Source organism: Nerophis lumbriciformis, linkage group LG01, assembly GCF_033978685.3.
Source record: "Nerophis lumbriciformis linkage group LG01, RoL_Nlum_v2.1, whole genome shotgun sequence".
NCBI lineage: Eukaryota > Metazoa > Chordata > Actinopteri > Syngnathiformes > Syngnathidae > Nerophis > Nerophis lumbriciformis.
In genome coordinates this window covers 2,129,392-2,137,500 of record NC_084548.2, presented here as the reverse complement: position 1 = coordinate 2,137,500, position 8,109 = coordinate 2,129,392, and the positions used below count along the sequence as shown (strand labels likewise).

General features: G+C 36.5%; 1 protein-coding gene across 1 annotated transcript in view; it reads right to left on the bottom strand.

Annotated features, from left to right (window-relative positions):
- LOC133615281 (E3 ubiquitin-protein ligase TRIM58-like) overlaps positions 1-2,608 on the bottom strand; it is a 36,245-nt gene extending 33,637 nt beyond the window's left edge. The window contains exon 1 of the mRNA XM_061973773.2: positions 2,532-2,608. The gene's annotated coding sequence lies outside the window, so the exon portion shown is untranslated. The remainder of the gene's footprint in view (positions 1-2,531) is intronic.
- Positions 2,609-8,109: the final 5,501 nt, after the last annotated feature.

The window sequence follows — 8,109 nt, the reverse complement described above, 5'->3', positions numbered from 1 at the left end:
TCATTGTGTACTTGTCTATCAGCGTTGCGTGTGTCAGCTGGTGTGCTCTCAGTACAACAGCCAATCAAATTAGATCTACTTTGTTTTCATCACACAGCATTCATCCAATCAAATTGCAGGACAACCAACGAAGAAGACATGTCCAAACCACACGCCAGTGAACAAAAAAATGATACCTAAAATAATTTTGTTTGGGTATAAAAATTACGAGGTGGTCAACACAAAACGGTTTGCAGTATGCAACACATGCGGTTCGAAAATTACTGATGGAGAGGCAACAACTTCCAACTTCGTCCGGCATTTGAAGTTGCACAAAGAAGGGTAAGTTTTGAATGTAAGATAACGTTTATTGGCTAAGTAATGTGACTTTTATTTGCTGTGTAGTTAAATCAGTGAGGCTGTAAACTCACTGCTAACGTTATAACGTTATTGCAAACACGGGAATCTGTTGCAGTTCACTACCTTATTCATACTTTTTGTTCAGTGATTTTTTTTAAGCAGGGTTACGTTAGTCAATATATCACACGTAACGTTAGACGGCGGTCAGCAGCACCGCGTATTTTAGCCACCTAAAAAAAGACAAAAATAGTAAAATAAAGGTCAGTTAAAATGTATACTATATTATGAATATGTGTACCGTTTTAGCTAGCTTTCTGACATACTGTTGGTTGTTTACCTCAGTGGTCCCCAACCACCGGGCCGCGGCCCGGTACTGGTCCGTGGATCGATTGGTATCGGGCCGCACAAGAAATAATTTTTTTTTTCTTTCTTTTTTTAATTAAATCAACATAAAAAACACAAGATACACTTACAAGTAGTGCACCAACCCAAAACAACTCTCTCCCCCCTTTTGTTCTGGGCATTGAACATGAAGACTCTTCCTTCACTGTTCCGAGTGGCCATGAGAGTCTTGGCAGTGCCTGCCTCCAGTGCTCCAGTGGAGCGAGTTTTCAGCCATGGTGGCATCATACTACGCCCCCATCGTGCACAAATGACTGACAGACTCTTGGCTAATTTGGTCTTTTGCAAATGCAATGCAGCATAGGGCCCTGACATATAAAAAGTACAACTTTTTTGTTATGTTCACGTATATGTCATGTTTTTTCAATGTTAACACTTTTGTACAAATAAGTACATTTGCACTTGATTTTTCAAATGTGTTTGTTCTGTAAAGGAATGAGTTAATGTTTAAAATGACTGGTTAATAGTGCTATTATAAAGTGCAATGTCAGCACAATTTTCTTTCCTGCAATTTAAAATGCACTTGTTTTAATAAATAAATACAGCGTTTGAAAAGCATACACAATCTGTGTTAATATATTAGTCTGTGGTTAAAAGGACTTGAAAGGACTCGAAACTCAAAATGCAGGACTTAGGACTTGACTTGAGACTTTCCAGTCTTGACTTTGGACTTGACTCGGGGCTTGCCTGTCTTGACTCGGGACTTGACTCGGACTTGAGGGCAAAGACTTGAGACTTACTTGTGACTTGCAAAACAATGACTTGGTCCCACCTCTGCATATGACACTGAGATAAATATCATATTTTTACGTGTTTAGGGTATATTTCCGTGTGACTGTCACACATCATGTGAAAGAGCGAAGATATGACGATAACGGGGATTTATTTTTATTTTGTTATGTTATGTAAGCAGGTCAGAAAGGTGATGGCGTCGGAGTCGAGATTGATAAGGTCGGCGAAACAACAGCACATTATCCATCCATCAAGATAGTATCTTCTCCTAAGTTCTAGTCACCACTCGATCAGCAGCGTTTTGGAGCAGCTTATGCCATACGGGGCTTGCTGTAGTAAATATGACAAAGACATTTGAATAATAGTAATAATGATTGTAACAGTAGTGGTAAATAAATCATAAGAATGCATATGTACCATTCAGGCCCGGCCCTAACCAATCTGGCGCCCTAGGCAAGATTTTAGGTGGCGCCCCCCCACATCGGCAGTGAAGTGTATATACTCACAAGAAACCGAATAGCTTTGTCTTTGACCTTTTTTTTTACTTAAAGAAAGCAAATTAACAATCAGAATAGTTAACAAGATTTAAAAAAATATGAATAAATAAATGAATGCAAAAAAATAAAAAATGAATATATGAAATACAATATTTTTTACATACATATTGCTTAATTAACATTAATGATGTGCACTTTAACAACTAGGCTTACAACTATACCTGATATATAAAGGGGTGGAAAAGTGACTATTACCTGCAGGGCAAACATTAGCTAACCAGAAGGCAATAACAATGTAAACAAAAAACACCTGCTTAAAAGATCTAATACAAATGTCCCTGAGGAATGTAAGGTGGGAGTACTGTAATTACCTAACGTTACATTATTATTTTCCATAACAATTTAGCCCCCTCCACAATATTAACCCGACGTTAAAACAGAACTAGCTATTTATTGATTAGCAATTGCCGAATCATGTAACATTAGCTTAATGCTAAAAAGCCAGGTTACTATCACATTCTGTAACAGACAAATAATTTCATGTAGGCTAACGTTACCTACCTGCTACCTCTGTCTTTTTCTCGTTTCTCCTCCTCTTCTTTTCTCTTTTTTCTTCCCTGGGCACCTGACAGTTTTGGCCGTTTTGCCACCTTTGTTGATTTTTTGATGTGGTGACGTCCAAAAAGAGTCATGATACGGGAAGGGAGGGGGCGGCGCACCGTGCGGGGGGCAGGGGGGAAAGGGGGGGGGGGGGGGGGGGGGGGGGGGGCGTAATGTTGTAACAAATAATATTTCTATTAAATAGGCTTTACTTTACATTTTAATTAACGTGGGATTATTTTTTGTATTTAGAAATAATAGTACCAAATTTTTTTTTTTTTTTTTTTTTTTTTCTCCAACATTTGTGGCACTGGCGTGGCGCCCCCTGATGGACGGCGCCCGTAGCATTTGCCTATACGGCCTATGCCACGGGCCGGCCCTGGTACCATTAACCAAATATGATCAATTCTGCATCATTTGAGTACCAAAGTGAAAGAGAGTAGAGGTACATTCCATGGAAATTGTACTGAATCATAAAAACTGTCCCTTCTATTTCAGGTTTTACACCCCCTTGTGGCCATGCGGGAGTGGTTCTGATTAATAATAATAATAATAATAATAGATTGTATTTGTAAAAAGCACTTTGCATTGAGTAAACAACCTCAAAGTGCTACAGTGTATTAAAAAAATTAAAATATAATTTAAAAAAAATAAAAATAAAAACTAGAACAGCCAAATAGCTAGAACTAGTATGCATAAAAAAAGGCTTTTTGTTACGATCCGCTGCCCGGATCATAGTTTGTTTATGTTTGAGTCACATGTTTTCAGCACCTTGATTTTGTTTGTGTTCAGTTGCCATGTCAACTGATTACATTCACCTGCCTCTGGTTAGTGTTCGGGACGCGCACCTGTTGCCCGGGCACTAATCAGAGGGCTATTTAGTCTTTGCCCTGGCCTCACTCGGTCTGGCTTCCTAGTTTGTTCTTACACAACTGATGACGACGATTATTTCCTGTTTCTTAGCTAGCTATTTTGGTTTACTAGCTCCCACGCTAGCCCTTTTGTTTTGCCTTTTGTACTACGTGTATGTTTTTTGTTATTCACCGTATGATTTATTTGTTTAAGAAATCATTTTCCTACCTGCAAGCTGTGTCCGTAGCCGTCTGCATCCTTGGGAGAACCACACCCGCATCACTATGCGACCACGTCGTTACACTTTTTTTTTAAAAAGAAGGGTTTTTAAGCCTTTTTTAAAAGCATCCACAGTCTGTGGTGCCCTCAGGTGGTCAGGGATAGCGCTCCGCAGACTGGGAGCGGCGGATTAAGTTTGCTTAACGGTGTCACGTCGAAGTGGACTTAAAAGGAGTAGGAAAACGTAGAGCTTACTGTAACTCAGGCTGGAAAAAACAACAACAAATTCAACAAAACCAAACTCAGACGAAAGCTGCAATTCAAGTCCATGTGATGAAGTAGCGATGGAAAATGTATTGTGAGTGTTCTTCAGCTGTAACTGAAGTCTTATCAACCTCTGCATTTAAAACCTTCAACTGTTGGAACTCGTGCGTGTTACACTTGCCATACCCTTTTTGCCGTGATCAGCACTATTAATGCTGACTAAGCAGTTACTGCTGCAAGAACGCTAGTTTGACTTATTTTGCAAAACACACAATATTGTGTTTGCCAGGAAGTGTTGCACTTGGAACACGACCGATGTTTGATTGTAATGTGCATCTTAGTCGTAGTTTTGTGGTCGCTGGCGGTGCAGAGACGGCAGGCGACGTGCAGATTAAAAGTCTGTTTGATTAGGGCCAGTGCAGGAACTAAGATTGAAGGAGCAAACTTGGTGCACAAAGACACAATAGACAATTAGCCAGCAACTGAAGGACCCAGCTTGTCGAATTAGGTCCTGACTTTAAGCAACTCAAAGAGAACGTTGAAACAACATGCTTTTTGATGACGTTTAATCAATGTTGGGTTCTGACGTTGATTTGAACATTGAATTTTGGTAATTTCTGAACCAATATTCTACAACACAAAAACAACGTTGAAACAACATGCTTTTTGACGACGTTTAATCAATGTCGGGTTCTGACGTTGATTTTAACGTTGAATTTTGGTCATTTCCCAACCAATATTCTACAACTCAAACATACCGTTGAAACAACATGCTTTTTGACGACGTTTAATCAATGTTAAGTTCCAATGTTTAGATGAACATTGAATTTTGGTAATTTCCGAACCAATATTCTACAACACAAATACAACGTTGAAACAACATGCTTTTTGACGACGTTTAATCAATGTTGGGTTCTGATGTTGATTTGACCATTGAAATTTGGTTATTTCCGAACTAATATTGTACAACACAAATAGGACGTTGAAACAACATGCTTTTTGACGTTTAATCAATGTTGGGTTCTGATGTTGATTTGACAGTAGAATTTTGGTCATTTCCCAACCAAATTTTACAAGACAAAAACAACGTTGAAACAACATGCTTTTTGACGATGTTTAATCAATGTCGGGTTCTGACGTTGATTTTAACGTTGAATTTTGGTCATTTCCCAACCAATATTCTACAACTCAAACATAACGTTGAAACAACATGCTTTTTTGATGACGTTTAATCAATGTTAAGTTAAATTCCGATGTTTAGATGAACATTGAATTTTAGTAATTTCCGAACCAATATTCTACAACACAAATACAATGTTGAAACAACATTCTTTTTGATGACGTTTAATCAATGTTGGGTTCTGAAGTTGATTTTAACGTTGAATTTTGGTCATTTCCCAACCAAATTTTACGACACAAATACAACGTTGAAACAACATGCTTTTTGACGACGTTTAATCAATGTTGGGTTCTGACATTGATTTTAATGTTGAATTTTGGTAATTTCCCAACCAATATTCTACAACTCAAACATAACGTTGAAACAACATGCTTTTTGACGACGTTTAATCAATGTTAAGTTAAGTTCCGATGTTTAGATGAACATTGAATTTTGGTAGATTCCGAACCAATATTCTATAACACAAATACAACGTTGAAACAACATGCTTTTTGACGTTTAATCAATGTTGGGTTCTGACGTTGATTTTAACGTTGAATTTCGGTCATTTCCCAACCAAATTTTGCAACACAAATACAACGTTGAAACAACATGCTTTTTGACGACGTTTAATCAATGTTGGGTTCTGACATTGATTTTAATGTTGAATTTTGGTCATTTCCCAACCAATATCCTACAACACAAATACAACGTTGAAACAACATGCTTTTTGATGACGTTTAATCAATGTTGGGTTCTGACCTTAATTTGACAATTTATTTTGGTCATTTACCAACCGATATTCCATAAAACAAATACAACGTTGAAACAACATGCTTTTTGACGACGTTTAATCAATGTTGGTTCTGACGTTGATTTTAACGTTGAATTTTGGTAATTTCCCAACCAATATTCTACAACTCAAACATAACGTTGAAACAACATGCTTTCTGACGACGTTTAATCAATGTTAAGTTCCAATGTTTAGATGAACATTGAATTTTGGTAATTTTCGAACCAATATTCTACAACACAAACACAACGTTGAAACAACATGCTTTTTGACGACGTTTAATCAATGTTGGGTTCTGATGATGATTTGACCATTGAAATTTGGTCATTTCCGAACTAATATTCTACAACACAAATAGGACATTGAAACAACATACTTTTTGACGACGTTTAATCAATGTTGGGTTCTGACGTTGATTTTAACGTTGAATTTTGGTCATTTCCCAACCAATATTCTACAACTCAAACATACCGTTGAAACAACATGCTTTTTGACGACGTTTAATCAATGTTAAGTTCCGATGTTTAGATGAACATTGAATTTTGGTAACAACATGCTTTTTGATGACGTTTAATCAATGTTCGGTTCTGATGTTGATTTGACCATTGAAATTTGGTTATTTCCGAACTAATATTCTACAACACAAATAGGACGTTGAAACAACATGCTTTTTGACGACGTTTAATCAATGTTGGGTTCTGATGTTGATTTGACAGTAGAATTTTGGTCATTTCCCAACCAAATATTACTAGACAAAAACAACGTTGAAACAACATGCTTTTTGACGATGTTTAATCAATGTCGGGTTCTGACGTTGATTTTAACGTTGAATTTTGGTAATTTCCCAACCAATATTCTACAACTCAAACATAACGTTGAAACAACATGCTTTTTGACGACGTTTAATCAATGTTAAGTTAAGTTCCGATGTTTAGATGAACATTGAATTTTGGTAATTTCCGAACCAATATGCTACAACTCAAACATAACGTTGAAACAACATGCTTTTTGACGACGTTTAATCAATGTTAAGTTAAGTTCCGATGTTTAGATGAACATTGAATTTTGGTAATTTCCGAACCAATATTCTACAACACAAACACAACGTTGAAGCAACATGCTTTTTGACGACGTTTAATCAATGTTGGGTTCTGATGTTGATTTGACCATTGAAATTTAGTCATTTCCGAACTAATATTTTACAACACAAATAGGACGTTGAAACAACATGCTTTTTGACGACGTTTAATCAATGTTGGGTTCTGATGTTGATTTGACCATTGAAATTTGGTTATTTCCGAACTAATATTCGGGTTCTGACGTTGATTTTAACGTTGAATTTTGGTAATTTCCCAACCAATGTTATACAACTCAAACATAACGTTGAAACAACATACTTTCTGACAACGTTTAATCAATGTTAAGTTCCGATGTTTAGATGAACATTAAATTTTGGTCATTTCCGAACCAATATTCTACAACACAAATACAACGTTGAAACAACATGCTTTTTGACAACGCTTAATCAATGTTGCATTCTGATGTTGATTTGACCATTGAAATTTGGTCATTTCCGAACTAATATTCTACAACACAAATACAACGTTGAAACAACATGCTTTTTGACAACGTTTAATCAATGTTGGGTTCTGATGTTGATTTGACAGTAGAATTTTGGTCACTTCCCAACCAATATTCTACAACACAAATACAACGTTGAAACAACATGCTTTTTGACGTTTAATCAATGTTGGTTCTGACGTTAATTTGACCATTGAATTTTGGTCATTTCCCAACCAAATTTTCAACACAAAAACAACGTTGAAACAACATGCTTTTTGACGACGTTTAATCAATGCCGGGTTCTGACGTTGATTTTAACGTTGAATTTTGGTAATTTCCCAACCAATATTCTACAACTCAAACATAACGTTGAAACAACATGCTTTTTGACGACGTTTAATCAATGTTAAGTTAAGTTCCGATATTTAGATGAACATTGAATTTTGGTATTTTCGGAACCAATATTCTACAACACAAATACAACGTTGAAACAACATGCTTTTTGACGTTTAATCAATGTTGGTTCTGACGTTAATTTGACCATTGAATTTTGGTCATTTCCCAACCAAATTTTCAACACAAAAACAACGTTGAAACAACATGCTTTTTGACGACGTTTAATCAATGCCGGGTTCTGACGTTGATTTTAACGTTGAATTTTGGTAATTTCCCAACCAATATTCTACAAC